This window comes from Lepisosteus platostomus, chromosome 1 (genome assembly GCF_059453375.1).
Source record: "Lepisosteus platostomus isolate fLepPlt1 chromosome 1, fLepPlt1.hap1, whole genome shotgun sequence".
NCBI classification, from domain to species: Eukaryota; Metazoa; Chordata; class Actinopteri; order Semionotiformes; family Lepisosteidae; genus Lepisosteus; species Lepisosteus platostomus.
This window is the reverse complement of record NC_142611.1, coordinates 17669964-17695663: the sequence shown is the minus strand read 5'-3', so window position 1 is coordinate 17695663 and position 25700 is coordinate 17669964. Positions and strand designations below refer to the sequence as shown.

At 36.0% G+C, this 25700-nt stretch overlaps 1 protein-coding gene across 5 annotated transcripts in view; it reads right to left on the bottom strand.

The window, feature by feature from the left end:
• The window catches only part of LOC148677792 (leucine-rich repeat and immunoglobulin-like domain-containing nogo receptor-interacting protein 2), a 504064-nt gene that overhangs the window by 295094 nt on the left and 183270 nt on the right, over nucleotides 1-25700 (bottom strand). For all 5 annotated transcript variants that reach the window (XM_088626241.1, XM_088626224.1, XM_088626215.1 and 2 more), the window contains exon 3: nucleotides 22223-22333. The gene's annotated coding sequence lies outside the window, so the exon portion shown is untranslated. The remainder of the gene's footprint in view (nucleotides 1-22222; nucleotides 22334-25700) is intronic.

The following is a 25700-nucleotide window of genomic DNA, read 5'->3' as shown; positions in this document are numbered from 1 at the left end:
TCCACAACCAGACATTTCTGGAAAATAAAAAGGATACATGGAGCATGGACAATACAGTATGTTTTTGAGTGTGTGATACAGATCATTTCACTCCCAAACTCAAATCAGGAGCATCTAAAGTCAGGAGTTAAAGTTCAGTATTTAATACAGAATTCCTTTTTGAAACCATAATAATCATTCTTGTTTTCAGCTGAGCTGTGCTATTTACAGGATTTACTGTATGTGTATAACTCCTACAGGTTTTAAAGACAAGACAGGAAATGCAAAAACTCTTAAAATCATACAGATGAAACATTGGCAAAATTAACAGATTCCCAATACTTAAAGAATTGTTCAGGAAAAAAATACTAAGCAGGTTGTAAGGCAGTACAAACTTAAAATTAAACATGCTTTGTTGGAGTCTGCAAGAAGCAAGGATATACTGTAAGTCACATTTCTTAGAGCCCTAGAACAGCAATGCCCGTGATTTCTTTTCAAGATTAAGCCTGGCACATATTCACAGCACCTGTGAATTACATTAGTATTACTTTGGAGCAAGTAAATAAACCTAAAAGAAAACAATTTCTGATTTTGCAATTGTTTTTCCCTTGAGCATACTGTACTTCACATGGCTTATAATGTGTACAAACACTAAAAATGAACTGCAAGGGAAGGTACAGTATTTAAAGTATCTTGTTTGGACCTAGAATCGCAGATTATTTTATTGCCAACTACCTGTTTCTAGTATAAAGTTTTCTCAAATGTGTTAATGAAAATATTCAGAACTAATATAACAGAACTAATATTAAACAATATTAATTAAGAAATAAACATCAAGCTCAAAATCATATAAACACACATAAGTATTATACATTAATACACCCATTTTCGAATCACTTTCAGAACAGGGTCACTACAGGAGACGCAAGAGTCTAACCCAGCAAGCAAAGAATGCAAGGCAGGATACACCCTTGACAGGATCTTAGTCCATTGCAGGACAGATACCCACACACATGAGGGCCATTTTTTTCAAGAAGCCAGCAGCTTTATTCCCATTTTGTAAAATTGTGCCTTTTGGATTGCCTGTTTTTCTTTGTAAAAGATAGAATGACCACAGTATATTATTATATACTGTATAATGTTATCTTATACAGTATACTGTACAGTATATACATGTACAGTAAATGGTGATAGAATCTACAACCTGTGATTCCTTTTATAAATACAGGACAGCAGATAGCATTTACTTCCAGCAGCATTATGCTGTAGTTTGACTGTGATACTCCTGCAACAATATTTCAGTGACGCTTATGCAACCACTAAGCTAAACCACTTTTTGGCAGACTTAATATTTTATTTTATGAGGAATAACACCACCAAAGAACTGGATGCATTTGAGGATGTTTTATTGAGTATTTAGGTCTATGGGGGTAGATTTAAGAACCTAAGCAAAATGATATGATAAATAAAATTTAGATCCAGAGATGTTACAGTATGTTAAAATTGTGTAATGCCTAGTGATACATTAATAAAACGTCTTTGAGATTATTGAATACACATTTGGTCAGCATGTTACAGAAAGCATATTCCTGATCAGAAGTCAGTCCAGAGAAAAGCAGCCAGATACAGCACATTCTAGGATTAAAGGGAATGTCCCACACTAACAGGTTAAGGGAATTTAAACTATTTAGACTTGAACAAAGACGATTGTGAGGGGTCTTCACAAAAGTCTTTAAAATCCTGAAGGGCATTGGCAATGTCAACTAAGCTAGAAAGCAGGCAAATGAACAACGAAACAAACCGAAGGACACAAGTGGAAACTATTTGGAAGAGCACTTAAAACTCAGAACAGGAGTGGGAGTATGCAACAAGCTATCCACCGTGTTACTGAAACCGATATGCAATATGTGATATTCTTTCTGTCTCCTTCAAGAAATGGCTAGGTGGGCTGATTAGATCAGAAATGCAAAAACTAATAAATGGGCTAGATGGGCCAAAGCTCCACTCACTCCACTTGTTCACACCTGAAGAAGGCTTCACAGCCGAAATGTTGTGTTTTTTCTCTTCTCTTTCAGCATGGAATAAACCTATTGCTTGTTCCTTTGCAGACAACACATGCTGACACAGATACTCACCGAAGTTCCACTTATTGTTCTTATGTATAATTTTTTACCTTTTTGTTATGGCATACATCAACTAGTTCAAGCACACACAAATACTTTGACAAATCACACAATAAGGCCTCCTGTGTCCACTAATAGTGGATAACTAGATCTCAGAATTAATACACCTTTCTTTGTAAGGTTCCTTAGTCAGAAGTGAATTTCAAGCAGAGATTCCCATGAAGACAAATGTGCTTTCAAAGCATCTCAGGATAAAAATAACATGACACAGATCAGAGGAAGGGGATAAAAAATTCCAAGACTTCCCTTTGAGTATGATAAAGTCTGATCATATGGATGCAAGAGTGCCACTGACTAGATCAGGCTGTCCTTCCAAACTAAGCAGTGAAGAAAGGAGGAAACTGGTTAGGGATGCCACAGTGTACTGGTTTTGAAAGAGCATCAGATTTCATTGACTAAGATGGGAGAAAATGTCAATGTTTAAACAATGTCCCACTCAATCCACAAAGCTAGCCTGTATGGGGGAGTGGCAAACCCATCTTGAATCTAAATTCAAAATGTTATGCCTGGTGCAAATCCAACACAGCACATCACCCAGTTAAAATCTCCCTTACTGTCAATCAGGGTAGTGGCTGCATTATGTTATGAGGCTGCGTCTCATCAGCAGCAATAGGGAAGATTGTCAAGATGAAGCAGAAAATGAATGGACCAAAGTATAGGCAAAGCTTAGAGTAAATCCTGCCTGGGTCCTTAAAGGACCTAAAACTGGGATGGACATTCACCTTTCAGCAGGACAATGACCAAAAGCACAATGTTAGAGCTGCAATGGAGTGAATTAACATGAAGTAACTAATAGTCCCTGAGTATTTTAGTGAAAGCCCTGTCTTTAATAGATTCATGTGGCAATAATTAAAAATTGCTGCCCATCAAAAATATCAAAGTAACTGGACAGAGTTTTAGCAAATTTTGGCAAAAAAAATCAAAATCCCAATCCTGGTTGAAACTTATCCAAAAAGACTCACAACTGCAGTTTCTGCAAAAAAAAAAGTGCTTCCAGCCTTGACTCAGGGGACAGATTCTGTACTTATGTAATCAATGAAATTTAGCTTTTGATTGTTGCTAGCTCTTTGTTCTGATATTGTTTTACCAATAAAAAAGTGCAGTTTGAGCTTTTAAGTTTAAATTCAAAATTGTTGCTTAAAAAATGACAGTTGTTTGGTCAAATTCTAATAAGGGTGAAATGAGCTAACGCAAACTTAGAGATAGCGTGCTTAATACTTTGGTTTTAACTCCCTTTGCTGAGGAAATGAGAATGTTGGTCTGAGCGCAGCACTGTCACATCCCTCTCAGTTACTGTATGAGATATGAACCACAGGAATTGCTGCAGTGGTGATATTGGGGAGGAAGGACAGTTGCTAGGAAGATGCACAAAGTGCAGTGTTCAGAAAGTAAGCTTTTATGCGCAGGGAGGAAGAAGTGTGAGATTATACTGTAACTTGACCGCCACTGGAACTTCTGTTCAATAACAATATTTACTCAACAAAACAGGAAGATAATACTTTGACAAGACATTGAAATATTAAGCACATTTTAAAGTATTATCCTAAGTAATAAAATATCGAGGTGTCAGAAGAAATATGTAAATACACACACACTGAAAAACAGTAAATGTACAATTTTGTTGAATTTTGTAGGAGCGCTAATACCACTGCAATACTTCTCCTAAGCGTATGGTTTACACTAATGATGTTCAAGTGATGAGTTGCATAAGTGTGCAGTGGCTTCAAAGTAAACATTGATTCCATGCTGAAAAACGGAAAGGAGAAACACAACATTTTGGCATTTGAGCCTTCTTCATACATTTGAAACATTTTTTATACTTTTATTTATTTCCTGTATTAGTTTTTGGAAAATAGATAACCATTTACAAGTTAAATTTCCAGCTAATTAAGTAAGAATGTTGTGACCAACATACAAATGCAGTTATATATCGATTTACCTTCCTAGGCTTTTATAAAAACATGTACAGTACGTCACTGTTGGCAGAAATCTTTTAATCATTTTCAAAGGAACCAGTTTTTAAAAGTCTCGATCCATTCCTATATATAGTAATATATAGATTATAATATAACATGCATTGCAGTATGTTAACAGATACTGTACCATGTCTACTGTTAATGTTTCTTTCTCATTAATAGGCAAATATACAGTATAGGAACAAGTAATAGGTTTATTCTATGCTGAATAAAAGAAGAAAGAAAACACAACGTTTCGGCCGTGGAGCCTTCTTCAGGTTCCATACAGTATGGAACACAACGTGAATTACTTAATTTTTTAAGTCTGCATGGAATAATATTAGTAGTAGACTTTGACAAATCAATGCTGCATCTGTTGTTAATCATTTCAAAATATATATATTGTATACTGTACATATTGTATACAGAACATTATACAGTATAGCTTTGTTTTACCATTTTCAAGTAATAGCAGGGTAGAAAAGCTAACGTTTGGCCAGATTGTCCTCGTTTAAGTTCTATATTGTTGAAAAACATTTCAAAATTATTTACCTACAATTAAAATCCACACATTCTGTTAAAAAATTAAATTAGTTTGTCATTTGTTCATAGATAGTTATAGAGAATCCAAACTTTAGATACCGTACATCAGCATTTATCATTACAAAGAATAACTGCACTTCATTATTTATTATGGGACTGCATGTTGTCCACTACTATTTACTGCACAGATAGCCTAATTGTAAATTGATATTACTTTACCAAAGTTATTCTGCAATACACAACAATCTGGATTTTTTAAAGTTTGATTGATGTCTGTGCCCCAATGATATGAACATGATTGAGTCAGCAATGTAGTATAAGCTAATATATGGACAATAACATGTTTATTCATTTAGGACTTTGATACTGTTCCTAGCCAGGTCTACTAATTTCTACAGCAGTATAATTTTTAGAACTTATCATAGTTTATTAGTTTTAAGAGCAAGATATTGTACTTTTGAAACATTAAGAGAATGATAAACCTTGAACAAGGAGGTCACATAGTCTGTCATTACTACAATATCAACAATTTAGTCAGGAAATTATAATGCCAGATCTCCTCCATCCACATTGAGTTTTACAGTACTTATTTTTTTCTCATTATCCAGAAAGAGAAAATAGGAAGAGGTGTTTCCTACACTGTGTTTAAATGTGCAGCAAAAAATGATTGGAAAACTGATAAATGTAACAATTTAAGAAGAAACAAGGTCCTGACAATCATTCCGACTAGCTTGTTATAGCTATTCTTGCTGTTCAAGATCCCATACAGTACAGTATGTGGTCACTTACTGTATATACACCCTTGTCCTTTGTGAAGATATTTTCTAGGTTGACATGTGTCATCAGTCAGCACATGGAGCTGTCTCGTTCTATCCTGTCTGTGGAACCTGCATGACGGATACCAAACTCAAAATCCATTCAAGAATCATTTTCAAAATCCTTTTAATAGCCCACTGCAACTATTGACAGTAACACTATAGAATGACATTGCAACATTATAACACTGTGTCACAGAGTACACATGGAGTGTTTCTCGAAAAAGAAAAACAGTTTTTGATAAATAGAAATAAACAAAACAGTTTTATAATTCATCCAATTTCTAAGTGTTACACCACGCCCCCAGAGGACTCGTCATTCCACTTCGCATTCCAGCACAGTTCCCAGTTAACCTTTTACCCCAGCCTATTTAATGCTGCTTCACACTCTCACCTGTGCTCAGTATTAGGTTTTCCTGGCTAGAGCTACCCCTGTCTTCCTGAGATTAATTACATCTTGGGTTTTGGCTTACTGACCCTGGTTTGTTCTCAGGCTACGTCTCCTGGTTTTGTTTTGGTACTTTGACTATTGTTCTGGCTTAAACTCTCGGCTTCCTCACGGCTTACGGCTCCCCTCTGATTTTGAACTTTCGCATCAGTTTGTATCTCTTTGGCTTTCGGACCTCGGACTGTTTAATCAACTATGCCTCTGAAGTTCGTCCTGATTATTCTGCATAGGGTCCTCATTAATGTTCCGTAACAAAGTGCTTTACAATACAGGGTTGAAGGGCAAGAAAAGGTTGTACTGTAATACAGGGTAGACCCTGGACAGGATGGCAGTCCATCCGCAGGGCAGGCACAAACAAACACATGTACAGTTTACTCACACCAAAGTCATTTTTCCCAGAAGCCATTTAATCTACAGTACCTGTGTGTTTTTGCACTGTGGGAGGAAAAAGCAGCATCTAGAAGAAACCCACTCAAAAATGAGGAGAAAATATAAAACACCACACAAATAGCACCCTCCTGCTGAACACTGACACAGCAATGCTACTGTTACAGCTTTGGTACTGTTCCACCCAATTTGATAATCCAGAACATTAAATAAGGACAAATCAAGAATTATTGTTTTCTTTCTTGCAGAACTACTATCGTTAAACTAAAAATTTTTTATAAATGTTTGTCTACATCCTCAGGATAGAAAATTACTTATCCAATGAACAAGAGGTTATACAGTATAATTATGTTAACTTGATACTCTATTATTTATTGTTATAGTTTTTGTAAGGGATTCAATCTGTTTTACAAATGAAGCCTAGAATTGTTTATCAGATAAAACACAACTTCAATACAAATCAGTAATCACAATTTTGATAGTTTAGCTTCAAACACAGGCACAGAAGCCTGGGTAAAGGTTGAAAACTGGAAAACTCTTCATGCATAGAATGTCCAAACAAAATTACAAGAAATAATTTTCTTTAAAATGCCATCCATTCATAACAGAAATAATATAATAAAAGGCTATAAATCAAGAGAAACGTTATATATAGCATATTGCAATTGGCTTTGTACTGTAAGTATCTTTCTACTGTATTTTTAAAAGAACAAAAAAACATAAAAGTAAATATCAGAACTGTACAGTTATTGTACTACTCCGCCTCTGAAACTAATACTGTATTAATTAGCAACTGTATAGATATCTAACTCTTCTCAAAGACAGAATACTATGTTCATTAAAATTAGCCACGTGGGCATTTGTACAGTATGAGCACTAGGTTGCTGAAAACCCCCCAAAAGTGAGGAAGTTGTGGATTTTTGTTACATCAAAAAGCAGCACAATACAATTGGTACTATTTGTTCTCAAATAAGAAAACACATTAAGTACACAATAGCCAATGTATTCTTTCCAAGCCTCAAACATGTAAAATAGTCTCTTATCTGCCCTACAGCATTCATTGAGTATTTACACCTTGCTTCTGTTTGGCTTGACCAGTAAATGTAATTCCTCAAGCCACTCAATCCAATCGCTGCACTGACAAAGAGGCACACTTTTTCTACAACCATGGATAAGGCACTACAGCATTGTGACAGATAAATACACATTAAGTATGCAGAAAATACCTGGACTTGAACTCAAGATTTATTCCTACTCAGGGTCAAGAGAATGACACACAGAGGGGAGTGAACAGTTTCCTGCAGGCCTTTGTCCTAGCTGCAAGTTCCATTTGTTTTATTTCTCCAGCTCCTCACTAGTAAAGCTATGTTCAACTGTTATACAGTACATGCAGCAAAATATAACTGACTTACAAGTCAACATTATTAAAATGCTTAAACATAACTGTTTTTTTTTCTAAAAATATAACTTTTATGCAGTACTTTACTACAGTCCTACACAAATATATCTGTTTCTTGCTTTACGTTTTTCAAATTCCTGCTACAGTATACAGTACTGTATGTACAGTATACACTATACAAAGTATATTTATAGCCAGAAGCTATATCACCATGTAACTCACAACTGACAACCCACTGAAGCCCAGCAGGTGTGAGTGTGGCCAGTACTTGGATGGGAGACCTCCTGGGAAAGCTAAGGTTGCTGCTGGAAGAGGTGTTAGTGGGACCAGTAGAGGGTGCTGTCCCAGCAGTCTGTGTGGGTCCTAATACCCCAGTAGAGTGATGGGAACATTATACCATAAAAAGGTGGTGAGTTTTGGATGCGACATAGAATGTATGTCCTGACTCTCTGGTCAATCCCAGGTCCCTTTATAAAAAGAGCAGGAATGTTAACCAACGTGTCCTGGCCAGATTTCCCCCTGTACATTACCAGTCACGGCCTCCTAATTATCCCCACCTATGAATTGGGTTCATTATTCCGTTCTCATCCCCACTGATTATGATTATTATTAATAAGAATAATATTAATATTAATTAGTGTTATATTATCCCGTGGCCAACAGAGGAATCCTACTCCGTTGGGCCCCTGACCAAGGCCCTTAACCCCAGCTGCTCCAGGGGCACCGTATAAATGGCTGACCCTGCGCTCTGACCCCAATCTTCTCTCTCCCGGTCTATGTGCCTGTGTGTCTCAAGGAGAGCAAGCTGGGGTATGCGAAAAGACAAATTTCTAATGCAAGAAATTGTATATGGCTAATAAAGTGATCTTATCTTATCTTATTAATATAATGTAATAATATATTATTTATATATATACAAAAGGAGTGATATATTTAATGTACTGTATTTAGAGTATAAATATATACCATTGCAGATCATTCAGACTTTAATGTAAATTCTGAATCCAACAATTATTACACTTATTAAATATTAAAATAGATTAACTGTTAAGTGACTCAAATGTTGGCAAATTGTACTATTCAAAATGTTATGTTTAAAAATTTGATTATGGGAAGTAAATATCAGTTTAGTGTGAGACAATCAACTGATGACTGCATACATGCTTAGATTGCTTCATGTTACAAAAAGGGTGAGAAGATATAGTAGAAAGGTTTCTTAGTCTTAAAAAAGTAAAATGTCGGAAGATGATGGGGAAAAACGATGTTTTCAAAGTAGTATTTACAGTATCTAAATCGTCTTTTGCAAACAAAATAATTAGTACAGTTTTTATGACCCTCTCTTACCCGTTCTTCTATGTACTTCTTCATTATAGAAGCATCTTCTCCATGTTTCTCATTTATTGAATAAAAAAGGTAAACTACTGTGTGTTATCCACGCTCCCTTAAAATCATGTTCTCCAATAAAACAAAAACATAACTTATCTTGGTCTTATTTAAAGAAACAAAATTATTACTGTAAAAGGTCATTGCTGGAGATACCAATGCAGTGACACTGGTAAACAAGAAAGTGCTGTAAGCAGGCAGCGCAGTGTTTGCAGCTGGAATTGAATACAGGCAGGTGCAATGAAGGCAAGCATGGTCCAGCAAACTCAGAGCATTAAACAGGCAAGCAAAGTTAAAATCTGAGACACAAAGTACTGTATGTAGCACCAAAGGAGAATTCAGAGAATGAAGCAAATATCCAGAACCCAGGAAGCAAACACAGCGATGAATTGGGAAATTGGGAACATGAGAACTTGGGGTGAAGCCTGAAGCGCAGCGTACTATATGATAGAATTTCTGATTACTGCAAGATCATGGTTTATGTAGTCTTGAACCACCTGAGGCAAGCATGGTGGTTGATAATTGATTCAGGTGCTACAAGATTCCTGTGGAATTATTACCATGGTAACTGGCACTGAATGACAGGTGGCCTTGTAAATACTAGCTCGCCTGTTGCTTATCTACTGTACGGCAACAACATTATAATTACACAATATATTTTCACTTCATAATTACCACCTGAGTCCATATAACAGTTTCAACTGTAGTAATGGTAGAATTAATCCATAGTTTTTTTTTATTCCTGGGCTCAAAGATGAGAAACAAAGATTCAATAAAATAAAAAGTGTATGGATTTTTGCATACTCTGGGCATTGAGATAATTTCAAATACAAAACAAAAATAATAAAAAGTATAAACATCAGGATGGTAATGTTCTGATTCATACCAACAGTATGAACTGCACAGTAATCATCGCACTAAAAGCAAAAACATATTTCTTGCTGTTTTACTCAGCTTAAATTCACAGCTTCACCATTATTTGCAGGGTATATCTGCAGCTTTCACTAAATGAAAATTAAATGTCTATATGTGTACACTTTTTGTATCAGACACATTTTTCATTAAGAAAAAATATCTTAATACTGTGACACTTCATTTGAACATAATTAACCAGCATACACTGTACACAACATATGCCTGAAAGAAACATGAAGGAAGCATCAAAGAAACCTGTTAATTATTGCTACATTTTTTATCATTGGAACTATCCCAGTGCTTTCATGAAAACAGAAACAACAGGGCAATACATAATAAGACAGTTCAGCTATATTACGTGACATCATCATCTGGATAATCAGAGAGATTTAAAATAACTCAGGAGGAGTAAAAGTAATTCAAAATCACATCAGCAGTTTGGTCAGAACCTACTGTAATTAAAGTAGAGACAAATGCATGTTTTGAATGGCAAGCTTTATTGGGTCTGTTATGTGAATTCCTTGATGTGCAGAAAAGAGAACTGTTCTAATCAAAGAAATGGCCAGAAAGTGCCATGCAGAAGCTGACTTAGCTCTTTAAGGAGTGGTGTAGGAATCAGTGGCAAATCGCTAATGACCCACTCTCACGGCTGGAGGAGATGGCTATCCATGATGAGTAGAAATGGTAATTGAAACAGGGAGGTTTTAAAAGGCTGTTTACAGAGGGATTTGAAGTAATAAATGAATGGAAATTTCAAAGAGCGAAGCTCTGGAGAAGTGATCAAAGAAGAAGCAGCATACAGTACAAAAGAAAAGAAACTGGACTATGACTTCTGAAAAGGTGTAGAACTGGTGCAGAGGTCTTGAATCTTTGATGAAGCGGGAAGCCTGCAAACTACAGTAGATTGAGTAACAGGGAATATGACCTATTTGTTTTAAAAATTGGTTGCAATTAAAGACTCCAACAAGCCAATTGCTTTCTGTAGAAAGTGCAGCAGGAGAGTCTGAAAAGACATGTTTTCAAGTTTGTGAGAGAAAAGGCAACTTCAGACTCCTTTCAGCATCTTTTACAGGTGAGTCACCAGTCCTTTTTCCCCTACTTTTCTATGTTATGTTTAGGAGAAACCACATGACCTTGCAAGTCTTTCAAGAAATCTTTTTTTTCTCTGAAATTGAAGAGCTGTGAGGAATTTGGTTTCTTTTCACAATGTAGAAAGAAGAAGAAGCCACACACCATTGTAAAGTAAGGTGCTTTACTGCAAAGCAAATGCAGTAGAGCATACAATATACAGTACTGTATATACTGTAATACAGTAGTAATACAGTATATACTGTATAATAGTTTAGATTAACATAGTAATATCAAGTAAAACAAAATGCATTTTTATCATTATTATACTCTTCACTTTCGGCAAGAATAATGTAGGGGTGAGAGAAATAAAAGATGGACATAATCGGCGGGGCAAAAGAAGACCCCAGGGTTACAGCTATGCTGGAGCTCTGTGGAAGTGTCAACAAGACAAGATGAGAAATAAATAAGGGAGCCTGGAAACTGGAAACCTGGAAAAGGCAGAAGGAGGTTGGACTACAGTAGAAAGCTTTTCTTAGAAATATGCACTTAGAAAAAGATGCAGGACTGAAACTGGATTTGCTGGATAGCCAGCAGCCATATCACTCTGCAACTCACAACTGGCAACCCACAGAAGCTAAGCAGGTGTGAGCCTGGGCAGTACCTGGATGGGAGACCTCCTGGGAAAAACTAAGGTTGCTGCTGGAAGAGGTGTTAGTGGCGCCAGCAGGGGGCACTCACCCTGCGGTCCATGTGGGTCCTTATGCCCCAGTATAGTGATGTGGACACTATACTGTAAACGTATACGATGAGACGTAAAACCGAGGTCCTGACTCTCTGTGGTCATTAAAAATCCCAGGGCGTTTCTTGAAAAGAATTTGTTCTGGCCAAATTTCCCATTGGCCCTTATCAATCATGGCCTCCTTATAATCCCTATCTAAGAACTCTGCTCTCTTCCCCATTGATGCGTGGTAAGCGTTCTGGTGCACTATGGCTGCTGTTGCATCATCCAGGTGGATGCTGTGCATTGGTGGTGGTGGAGGGGTCCCCATTACCTGTAAAGCACTTTGAGCGGAAAGTCCAGAAAAGCACTATATAAGTGTATGCAATTATTATTATTATTTGCCTGTTAAAAAGCTGAGATTGCTGAATCTGCATAGGGATAGATGAAGGCCGGTGGAACAAGACAGCTCACCAAGACAGCTCACTGGGGGCACTTGTGAGAAAGATAGACTTTCGGCTTAGATTTCACTTTTAATTCACCTGGAGTTCCATGGCTGACAGAGACAGTGGAAATGATGGACTGTTGGTTTCTCTTTCATCAAACAGAAGAAAAAGAGGCCACGGTTAGGTCTTTTTATTACTTTCAGTTTGGTTCCACTTTCAAATCGGCTACAGCTTCATGGCTCACTGATATGTTGGAGGTGTTTGGTATTCTTTGAGCAGGGTGAAGAAAAAAAGAGGAGCCATGGAAAATAGCGAGTAAGATTTTTTTTTCTGGTGAGAGAAAAAGCTAAATGTGAAAATAAAACATGCACAAGCAAGTAAGACGTGAAATTTGAGTAGGTACTGTATAGTAACTGGGGAAAGAATAAGGCGTGACCTCCTTTGAACTTCTTTTTAATATTTTTATTTATTATTTTGTCTCATCATGAAGTTATTGCTTATTAGACCACAACCCAAAATACAGTACCTTACATAATTTATATATAATTTCCAAAAGAATTATTGACATTCCTGCAAAAAAACTTTTTTTTCCTACAGCTGAAGAAGGGAATTTTGATACACAGTAACCTACAGTATGAAAAAGCTTTTTTTTCTAATTTTCTCATTTGTGCAATCAAGTTCCAGGCAGAAGTGATGAGGTGATATAACCTGAATTTCAAGGCTTGTGTAAGCGAAGGAAGAAAAATGCATAAAAAGAAGCAATATATCATGCTTATCAAGAGAAAAACATCCTTGTGCCACTGATTTGCTGGAGATTAGACTGCGTCTGTGCAATGTTATTCACCATCTGGAGTGTTTACAGACAGCAATTTCTAACCTGGCAAGATGTTATAGACAGAATCCATTAATGATAGATCAAGATGTGCAAGGCCAAGTCTCAGGAAAAAAGATGTAGAGGACCAAATGTGCTGGTCTGGACAGGAGAATCTAGTCACAATAGAACTCCACATGTAGTGATCAATGGCAGCCTGAAAACACAGTCCTACATTATTCAGGTTCAGGAAACATTCTCATGTTGCTTGTGTGACAACATCTTCCTCACAAAATGGGAATGTGATGTTAATGTCATACTAGATACAATTGTGCCCCATTGAACATTTGTGGGACGAACTGGAATCACATGTGACTTCTAGGTCTCAGAGACTATTGGAAATACTCATACATTCATACTTGTCCAAGATCTATGAATTATTGAAATAGAATTCCCAATTGGGAATATGCAACGCGATGCAAAGAACATGTTGAAGATATATAGCTTATGTTGTTTTCAACAGATCACAATAAATTTAATAGTGTCAATACCATTCAATTAAATATCAGTGTAAGTGCTATATGTGAGTAAATAGTTAAAAGTGATGTTTCTTTTGATTCATTGCAGTACATTGCAAAATTATTCTTCCGCCCTTTCCAATGTTGTGCCATATGTCTTATTATAATCTTATTTGTACTGTTATCAATTATGTATATACAATTTTATGGTGTACATCTCTAATCAAAACCCGAAGAACCAAATTAAAAGCTTAATTCAGGTTGAAGATGGTAAATGTCAGTAATAACTGCAAATAACAATAAAATATTTTGTTATGGCAAACCAAAAAATATTTCATCATTAGGTCATCAAACACATTTCTCCACTTTAAAGAATCATCCTTCACCTTTTAGCTCTTTTTCAGACCCACCAATCATCTCACACTAGTGACACAGCCTTCTTGTCCACAGTTCCTTTAAATGTCCACATCTGGCAGATTTGTTGAGCTGAAACAGACGTCTTTGTTTCACCTGCAGACATATCCAACAAGACTCAACCATCCATTACACGTTGACCCAATGTCCAGAAAATGCCCAGTCAGCAAAACATGAAGAAATACAGTATGGCCAGTCGTTTTCGTGAAAACATATCAGGGCAGATCAAAGATTTCTTCTAGCTAACAGTTTGTATTTTAACTCTCCTGGGCGTAAAGTCACTAACCTTTCTGTCTGTGTCCTTACAAAGGCATTCAAAGGCTCTTGTACTAGAAAGATAATGGTAGCCAAAATTATCCTTAGTCTTGGTTCACACAGTCTCACAGAACTCAGTGATGAACTACTATTTTAAATCTCTCTATTCTGCAGTTTATTTATAATTTATGCTAGTTTACATTTTCCCTGAAGCTTTCCGTCTCTTTAACCTTGTTTCACTATTTTCTTCTGTCTTCCCTGCACCACCCCTTTGCTTGTATTTCTGCTCTCTCCTTCTGCTAACTTACACACCCAAAGAAGGATTCCCAACAGTTTAGATTATTCTTTTTTTATTTAAAAAACTGATAAACAGCTATTGAGTGGCACAGCAATGTAGTGGTTACAAATACTGACCTAGATTAAATTCTGACCTTGGGTGAATCTATGAGAATATGTGTAACATGTTCATAAACACTGGGTGGCACGGTAGACCTGGATTCAATTCCTGTGGTACTGTTTGCATATGTTCTCCCCGTTTTCCTTGGGTTTCCTCCAGTAACTCTCACAGTTCAAAGACATACTGTACTGGTAGGTTCATTGGATTCTGGGAAAATTGGCCCTGGTGTGACTGTGTGTGTGTGTTAGTGTCTGTGTGAGCTTGGCAATGCACTGGATTTCCCATCCAGGGTATATTCTGCCTTGTGCCTATTGCTTACTAGGATAGTTGCCGGCTCCCCCACGACCTTAAATGCAGTTAGATAATGGATAAACTGTATGTTCATAAGCCCATAAGAAAGCTAACAAGTGAACACATGTCGCAATATGTGATCTCTGTCCTGCCTTGAGCCTGTCCTTCTATAAGAACCTTACAATAACATTCATAAAGAAAATTACCTTTCTGATAATGGAAGAATAAGCAACTATTCCTAAGTAGATTTTGGGCAAACTAACTGGGGAAGTGGATCCAAGCATATGCTGTGAGTGAGAAAGTTCAATATTGTTCCAATTCCAATCATTCACAGCAGGAGCTAATGGAAGCTAAAACATACTGTGTACCTGCTAATGGAAAGAAGGTGAGTGAAAAGGGAAATACAATGCAATACAATAAAAAAGGAGAAAAATAATTATGTGCTAGTTTCACACTTGTCAAAAAGCACATAGAATGTGAGAAAATAATTCTGTGGTGAAAATTGGGAGGTACATCAAGACTTATATGTGATAAATGTGTAATAAAAACAATATAGTTTCAATTTTGTAGGATTGTAAATATGACAGTGTTAAACACATAAGTTAATTAAGATCCATGTATTTGTCCCCCAGGGTTTTAACAATTAATTATTTATGGAGATTATAGAACCTTCAAGGTAAAATAATGCTTACAAATGCCAAAATCAGTGAATAGAATCACTCAACGAATAGCTAGTTGGTATTATTTTTAAACAGTTTGATTTTTTTTATAAAAACACTTTGACTGGTATGAAAATGGACAAACTTGAAAAGAAAAAGGTGAGTGAGTACAGTATATAACTTTATGTAAAGTTGTGATTTAAGGGTCCATACGATTCCATAAAAGTCTCCTTCAAAATATGAAATTTCAGTGAATATTCCTGTGGTGGATAATCCTGAAACATGTTCAATACCTGTGAGTGAATATATAACTTTATGTAAAGTTACGATTTTGTCCATAAGATTCCATAACATTCTCCTTCAAAATATGAAGTTTCAGTGAATATTCCTGTGGTGGATAATCCTGAAACATGTTCAATATCTGCGAGAGAAAGACAGTAACCCTCATGTTGTGATCTAGTAGTACATTCGTTACCTTCAGCGGTATGGTATGAGTTAGGGAACTGTTTGTGACAAGTACATTATTTTACATGAAAAAAATTCCTCATACACAATAAACTCCATATAAAGTACATTATTTGCAATCATTAGGATTGTGTGTTTATATACAGTAGGTACTGATATGTTACTTGAGTCTGTTATACAAATTATTTTCCACCTTATAGCATACTGTATATCACAGAAAAGCACAGAACAATCTTAAATTGCTTATACAAGGTTCCTATTTTATATTTATAAACTTGGAGGACCTTGGCAGACAGCTCTAATTCCCTAGGGAAATCTGCAGTGTCCTGATATAGTGGTGTAGGCAGAAGAGACCAATATCGTACTTCTCATAGAACTGACAGTCCCATGGGAAGAAGGGATGGAAGCTGCATACAGAATGACAGGAAGTGGCTGGGGTACTCTGAGCTCACAGCAGAATGTGGTTGGAGATCCCTCATCTACCCTGTGGAAGTGCGATGCCGAGGTTTTATAAGCACATCAATTTTACGCCTCCTTAGTGATGTGGTAGTGACTGGCACAACACTAAAGAGGCCAGCAAAGGATCTAGTGGAAGAGGTGGAAAAAAGAAGTTTCTGGCTATGGCTGGGGAGAAGAGATAGGAGTTGGGGGTCAAAAACTCCTAATTAGAGAGAGGCCAGCTGCAGGGGGTGGCAGGGAGAGGTCCCTGTCACTGCCCCACCACTATGGCATGCATGGGGATAAGGGACAAAACATCGATGAATGGTGGTCCCCTGGCTGAAGACCCTGTAGCTGGTCTCTAGGCACTGTAGGAGCTGCAGCAGGCAAATGCCCTGCAGGTTAACATCCAGCTGTATACTGTAGATAATGACACATTTATATTCTGTAGTAGCTTATAACACAAGTTTGGGTGGAAGGTTAGATCCTAATTTTGCACATCTCTAATCGCCTGTATATATACTGTAGGTCTTGCTTTCAGGTCTTTCCTTTACATATCTTCCTCATACCCCACCCGCATCTCCCCATCTATAGTTAACTAGTTTAATCCTCAAAATAGTGAAAGGAGGGAAGAGGTTGGACAGCCTTATCCTCATGGCTAGACTACCATTTCCTCAGGTAGGTGAGTCACTCCAAATACAGTACACTCCACTGTATATATTTCATCCTTTAAATTACCTTCAGATCTAACTAATTACTGAATATACAGAAGGCAAAGCACTGCTTCTAAAAAGTGGTTTCATTATGGGATGTTTTAGGACAGTTAAGTTATAAGAAAGTAGTACATCCTTTAAATAATACTATAGGGCTGTTTCCTGATTTGCTGTTGCTGCTATTAGATCACATAAAAACAGAAGAACTATAGCACTAAGCAGACTATGATTCAATGCACACTTTAAAAAAATATCTCAAAGTGCTGCATGTTGTTTTTCTCCAGCCACTGCTGTTCAACACTACATATTGGTGAAGTATTACAATGTGTACTAATGTCTACCGCTGCCCAGCTTGTTGTAAATATCAGTACAGTATCTAAGGCATACCAGAGTAACATGAAACAGTGTGCCTATGTGTTTAGTTAAGAGTGAACTTGGGTCACAAGAAAGTACAGTATATGAGAAATACATGGCTAATACAGAATGGACTTTATGAACTTCCAATCAGCAGTAAATATTGTATATCTGTATTTCGAGCAGTGAAAGCTTGGTCATAATTATAAATGAGACTAATAAAAATAAATTCTAAAGTTATGAGAAGCTTACTGTATAACTTCAGCTAAAATGACTACTGTATGCAACAATTGATATAAGAAATGTTTCTCCACTACACCTGTTGTTTTTCTTAATTTGCAAAGTTTTCTTTTTGGTTTTTAATTGTTAGACTCTTCAATTGCTACTTCTTTCTTTTTACAAAATCGGCAAACTATTTTTTTGCATGAATTTTAGTTTTGTTCCTCTGCTACCTTAATTCATACAGTATACACATGTGAGCATTTACAGTACGTAATCTTCACCATTTGCACCAAAGTATTATTTTGTGTTTTCTATTATCAGTTATCAACATTTTGTTAATGAGTAAACCATTTTTAAATTTTCTTTACATTTATTTTTCTTTTGAAATGTTTCTGCAATTCTTTTCTGAAAGCATTTCATAATGCTCACTTTTTTTTGATTGTGGATAGTATCTTTTGGGGGGGAAAGGTGATTTCAATATAATAATAATAATAATAATTGCTTACACTTATATAGCACTTTTCTGGACACTCCACTCAAAGCGCTTTACAGGTAATGGGGACTCCCCTCCACCACCGCATCCACCTGGATGATGCGACGGCAGCCATAATGCACCAGAACGCTCACCACACATCAGCTATCAGTGGGGAGGAGAGCAGAGTAATGAAGCCAATTCATAGATGGGGATTATTAGGAGGCCATGATTGGTAAGGGCCAATGGGAAGTTTAGCAAGGATGCCGGGGTTATACCCCTACTCTTTTTGAGAAACACCCTGGGATTTTTAATGACCACAGAGAGTCAGGACCTCGGTTTTACATCTCATCCGAAGGACGGCGCCTGTTTACAGTATAGTGTCCCCATCACTATACTGGGGCATTAGGACCCACATGGACCGCAGGGTGAGCGCCCCCTGCTGGCCCCACACCTCTTCCAGCAGCAACCTTAGTTTTTCCCAGGAGGTCTCCCATCCAGGTACAGTACTGACCAGGCTCACACCTGCTTAGCTTCAGTGGGTCGCAAGTTGTGAGTTGCAGGGTGATATGGTTGCTGGCAATACTGATGTACTATAAGGCTTGGCAGGGTAAACTTAAAAGGAAGATAAGAAGATTATACAATACCAATATTTCATTTAGTGTTTGAACAGCTCAAACAGTACTACAATAAAAAGTTTCCCTTTTAGCCCTAGAACGAAAAAAGGTCTACAGTATGTTCCAAACTAAAACTCACTTTGATATTTTCTAATTGTTTACAACTGTTCATATTCACCTAAATTATGTTTAATAATTACTTCTCTTAAGAATTATATGAATTATATGAATAATTCATTTTACTTCAACAGATATTTCTGAATGATAGGATTGATATCCTCATGTTTTATTTTTATTAATAGCATTTCATAATGCCTGCAGAGTTTCATTTTGCTGGCAATATGTGCAGTTATGGGATAATCATCAGAAACATTTTACTGATGTACTGTAGTTACAGTAATTACTGTAATTGGGCAACTACTGTACCATTTCTCTTTTTTCCAATCATTTTAAAAGGAAGTATTTTGTTTACTCAAAGATGATAGTTCTCCGGATTATATTGCTTAGAATGTACTTTTCTTTCATTTTCAGTTGCTATTTTTATTAAACTCATTTTAAGAAGCTTTTTTTTAAATAGGAGAACCAATTTGCTGAAAGTATGTGAGAAATTCTCAGCATCCTCTGTTGCAGTACAATATGTTCTCTACAAGGATGTTTGCAGAAATGTACTGTATGGCCAATAAACACTCCTTATACAGTACTTTAAAAATTTTAATATTTAAAATATTCCTAGATGTGCCATATCTGATAGACATTTACATCATTTTGTGCTTATTATTCCCTGCTGATTCTTACACTTCTCCAGCATGTCACTACATGGATTCCAGTTTTTCATTGAAATTGAAACATTTCAATTCAGTGTGTTTTTATGCACTTTTAGAATGTACTGAACTGAAAAAAAAATACGATTGAATGCAATACTTCAGGTTCTCTTATCCAAAAACACTTAAAATTAAAATATAAACACAAAGAATGAGTGTTTTTAAGAGAATATTAAATGAGAAACTGAATCCCATTACCACACACCAGAATTGCACTGGTGGGATTTCACAGAGTGGCTGTGAATTATCTGGAAAGAAAATTTGAAACTTCAGTGAAAACATATTATTCTTTCTGGAAAGCTAACTAATTCAATGGAAAAAATCAACAATTGCATAACTGTTTTGTTAACATAATTCTAATCACTGGATAATTTGGATGTGGTTTACTTTGAAGATTATTGATTTGCTTTGGGAAGGATGTAGAAACTTCTTCTCCTTAAATTATTTTTTTCATTATTCCTAAAATGAGCTACTGAGGGCAAACCTCTCTTCCATGATGAAATCAAGTAACTGTCATGTTCTTTTTCACTTTAAGTAGTGTTTTGCATAATTAACAGTTATGCATGTGGCATCTTTAAAACAGCACTTAAACAGTAAACAGAGTAGAAAACAGTGTCACATCCTGCTAATCATCCTGTTATTTTCCTACAAGTGGTCATTAGGGTTATAGTCTATATACAATCACATGTTTTTATTTTAAGTAAATTCTAGGCACTGTTTTTCAGCCTTTGTCCTATTGAACAACCGTTAACTGCATTATATAGTTGAATAGATACCATTTCCATCCATGGCTTAATTAAAGTGTCACATTCATTGTCACAAAACAGAATGAAGTTCTTGCTGAATTAAAAAGAAATTAGGATGGCAGATGCTATTTTAATGGTCTAATCATGACTTTCTATGGGCTTCAGTAAAAACATGTTAAACCCTAATATTGTACAAATCTTGGTTCACAAGTATTGCTGAAAACTGATTAGTTGTGCTAATTTGTAGACAGCTGTTTTGGGCCTGTTAAAGCATGCCTCCTTAGTACCAACAGCTGGCAAAAAACACTCCACCATACATTCTCAGATAATTCCTCTCTCTAATTTTAAGCTAATGTTTAAGCATGAAATGACAAATGAACAGTATGGTTGACTAATAGAAAACAAAATAAATTAAATTAACTTAATTAGTGATCACTTTGCCCTGTATCTAAACAAACCACTGTATTTACTGGTGAATTCTCTATATTCTTCCTGTCCTTGAACTCCATTACAGTTGAGAATATTAAAGTATCAATTAATGGAATGTTCAGGGACATTCATCTTTTTTGTACCTACTACTGTATATATCCTGTTTGATCCCACTATATCTTAAGCAAAACATCCACAATAAAATTCTCTTATATTTCAATCCTCAACACACTCACATTTCTTATTGCTTGTACTGTAATAAAAACATAATCCAAAGTTCTTCCTTCAGTTTTATTTTACTTTCTATATATATATAAGTTTGGAACAAGCTTTATTTCTGCTGGGAAAATGTGCCATTGGGCATCATAACCCAGAGCTTCTGAAAATAATGAAGGGCTCAAGCTGTGAAATTATGCATTTTTCCCCTCCAGTCTCTAGTGCATGAATTGTACAAAGCTGCAAAAATAATATGGTGAAGATTCAACCCAGATGCTGATATTTTATATGGGTAGTGCCCACAGACGCTTGTCTGGAGCATTAAGATATTATTGAGATATTAAGAAACTAGAGATCTGCAAGGGCACAGACAGCAGGCAATAACTGCTGCAGTCTTATTTCTGTATTTCTTATTTCCTATTCTCTCCAATGTACAATGAAACTCTATCCACCAACATCAACACATTAACTCAAATCTTTTATGTGTCCTACACTGCCTTTCACTTTATAACTTTGGAAACATTCCATGAAAATTAAATTAGCATTCTTTGCCTCTGTTGTTATTGTGTTGAGAAAAAAAAATAGGTGACATTTAAAAGCAATGTATTCAAATGTTTTGGGATGACACATTTGACTCATTTGAGAAATTCAGTGTCACACATGCCCTTTAAAAATGCTTTAGGTGAGAAATGTAAATCTTACAGCACAAACAGATGTGCAACTAACATGCAGAACTTTGTATTAAAGTGTAATCCTATGAAATAATAAATACATGTAACTGCAAGGAAAATGAAGCAGCTACCCCCAACAAGATCCACAAAAAAAAATTATTCAATCATGGACATCATTGAATATTGGTTTTGGACCTAAAATTGTAGTTTAACAGTAAGCAAGCATTTTCATTGATCCCTTTTTTGCCTTTCCTTTAGAATATTACTGTCGCTTTTTTTGTTTTTGTTGTTAGAAAATAACAACTTCAAAAGAGCAACTTACTGTATACTGCTGTTTCCAAGAAAAAGCAAATTTATTATTTCTTGCTTTGCTGGGAACCTTGTATAAAACTGTGTCAGATATTTAAGCAGGCGTCTGTGTTGTTGTAATTAATCTTTTCATCGGAATGGAGGGGGACATGCATTTCATACCTTGTAGTACTGTAGGCCTTCAGAAAGTTAAGTATAAGAATAATGCTGCTCTCCTGTAAAATCCCAAGTGTCATCTGATTCATAGTAGGTTATACTTCCAGATCAGGGAACCTGAAATTAAAACAGTTTTAAAATTCATTTAATTGCACATTACATGCCACAGCAAGCGCAATAAAACACAGAAAAGTAAACAAACACTAATTGGAAAGAAACAGGTGAGCATGGCATGAGAGAAAAGCTTGAGCAAAACCAAAACATACAGTGTGTAAGGATGGTTCCAGGAACATGTAGACATTTTTTTCAACTTTAAACACTCTGTCAAATGATGGTTTGTTAAATTCTGAGTTACAATTTTACTTCACTGAATGATTGCAGTCCCAAAGGAGATTCTATTTTAACCCTTATGACATCATGCGTGTTAATCAGACAACAACAGTAAATTAGAGTAATTGAACGCAAGGCTGTTGCTGTCTTTTAGCTGAGGCAGGAGCTAAATAACCAATTCGTGAACCAAATAAATGTTACACATAATTTTATAAATGACGGATCTTGCACATCCCTTTCTGCTTCACACTTAATTTATTCCAGAGTTGATGAAGTATTTGTTTGATCAGGACAATAATGCAATAAATTGCAGCTGCAGCTCAGCCCAGGTACTGTATATGTACAGTATATTGAAAAGTTTGGAACTACCATGTTTATATGCCCTACCAATTTAGAATCACCAGTCTATTAATCAGCTTGATCTCTACATCTTACACAGGGGGGAATGACTATATATTCTTTCTTCACACTTGTCACAACCCTTCTCTATTTTACACACTGTGAGCTCAATGGTGCCTTCAAGAGAGCCAGCATTGATGCATTGAGACAGGGTGATGAATCTCTTGCTGATAACACTAAAAGCGTACAAGCTCCAGGTCCTTACACAACTAACTGAAACGCAAGAGTTGCATGCTGCCTTTTGGAGAATCCCAGTTATAGTAAGGCAATAACAGACACAAGATGCAGTCTACCAATTGGACTACAGCACTCCACCTGCTTTCTGAGCAAGCACCTCTAAATGATATGATCCCTCAGGACCAATGGGATTGCTGTCTGTAAATAAAATGTCCACAAAAGTACTGTATGAATATTACATAAGTTGTATGTTGAGGTAACCAAAACGTCATGTTTAACCAGATACGCTTCTTAAATGCAATCCTTTGGGTACATTTTGGGTTTAAGAGTTATTATGTATCTATCTGGGCATTCTTATTGCTATTTACTGTATATTATGACATATCTTTTATAATATAACCCATAATTATAGACAGAAATTTAGGCGGTCTTTTCCTCTCCATCTAAGCAGTGCTATACCTTTTGTCTTCCATAGAATTCTGTATTTAGAACTGGAGTCTGTAAAAGCTTGTTTCTTATTAATTACAGAGGTAGTTTTTACATAAGAAGAGTTACAAAGGACTGGAGGTCATTCAGCCTATATTATCCATTTGATTCACTAGTACTACAGTAATTGATCAATCAGTTTCTTAAAATAAGCAAGGGTATTCGGTTCAATAACATTGCTGATAGCTTGTTACTGACCGCACATGCCCTCTCTAATTGACCAGTCACCTGCTTGTTTAGTACTCTCTATTACATACTATAAGCAAAAACCAGTTCACTCATTCAAACCCAGTTCAGTTTAATTTATTAACCTTCTCTCCACCACTGGTCAGTTACATAACTTGACCCCTGTAAAGAAAAGAAAACGTTGTACAGGTCTGAGCTTTTGCTACTGTATGTTCCTAAAATAATTTTGCAGTAAAATATTTGTTTCTGGTTATTTGCTGTCAATAAATACCATAATAAATATTATCCTTACATATGGGTTTAAGGCATACTGTATGTATAAAGCATATTAAATATATTAAATGTAATATAAAGAAGTGCTGTGAAAATGATCAATTGCTGGTTAAAATACCTGGTCACCACACAGTCCCTCATATCTGTTACCATGTCTGAAGCCAGAGATTCATTACAGGTTGAACATGTTCTGCAGTGTTTGAAGAACATTTGAACAATCTTTTTTTTTTACTGGTAACCAATATTTCTTCCAAATATCACTGAACAATCTTTACAGTGAAGGCAGACATTGTGTGTTTATGCATGCAAAGAGCCATTAGAGTAAGGATATTACATTAGAGGGAAACAAGAGTAATATTCATTTCAATCAATATTTGCACTCAGAGATTATCGATTTTACTTGGGGCCAAGCAAAAGACTTGAGCCTCCTATTCTTATTTGCAATTGATTGCTTGATTTCTTTTCAACGTTCTGTAATTAAGTAGAAATGCAAATGTACACAACCGTCTGTATTTCTTTAGTATTAGGGAAAAGCTAAAATGTTCTTCAGCTATAAATTTATGATTGTGGTTGCACAATTAAGGGCTGTAAAATGTTTTATTGCATTCTATAAAAAACAGCCATTGTAATTAATTGATTTCCTATTGCTTGATAACATTAACGTATTCCAGTGGTTACCCACTCTTTCCCTCATCATCTATGAGACAGCAACCATTCGTGAGCACTGTGTGTTTAAATAAATGTCTGGAGCGCAAAATCACACATCACATTGATTTTGTGAAGACATCTTACATTTTAAATACTGTAAGTGAGATCTTTTGCAGTACCCCTTAGAAGACTCTTTAAAGACATTAGGACAATGCTACAGTATTTAGGTGCGCAAAACATTTTATAACAGTAAGGGCTGGACTATACCTGTTCTCCAAGGATAGAGTGTACCACAGGGAAAGTACTGACTAAATTCAGTAGACGTTATCCAGTACCAAAGGATTTTAATTTGCAGACCGCTAATCATAGTGCTAGTGCAGATACAGTACATCACTTGGAATAACATTAGGACATGTTTTGTAAGCCAATTAGAACACTTTAAAAGAACGCCAGATCTTGAGAAGAAACTTCTGATACTTTAAAAGAGCTGTTGTTAAGTGTTTGGTGGCTCCTGTGGCACTCAGTTTCATGATACACAGATAGATCCTACAGTATACTGTACCAATCTTGCAGAACATGCCCTACAACATTACAATACCATGACTGTCTTCATAGAAACATCACAGAAATATTTTATCATGATTTTAAATCTGTTCATTTGAACATCAGTTCTTTCATAATAAAAACACAAAATGCTGTGTGTATCAGAACTATAAAATCTGTCAATCTAAAAGCCAGCATCTAACCTGAATATTATTTTGTCAGTGTAATGGTTGAGTTTATTGGAAATCCGTAGGCAAGAACAGCACTTTGTTTCTTCCACACAAAATCCTCAACCTTCATTTTAAACAAAATACACCTTGTTAGCTTTGTAGTAGTTGATTTAACAGTATTTCAAAACTGAAAAATATACATTTTCACGGATATAACTAAGAAAAGACAGCTGTTCCAATATCTTAATATTTAACCCTTGGCAATCCCTGAC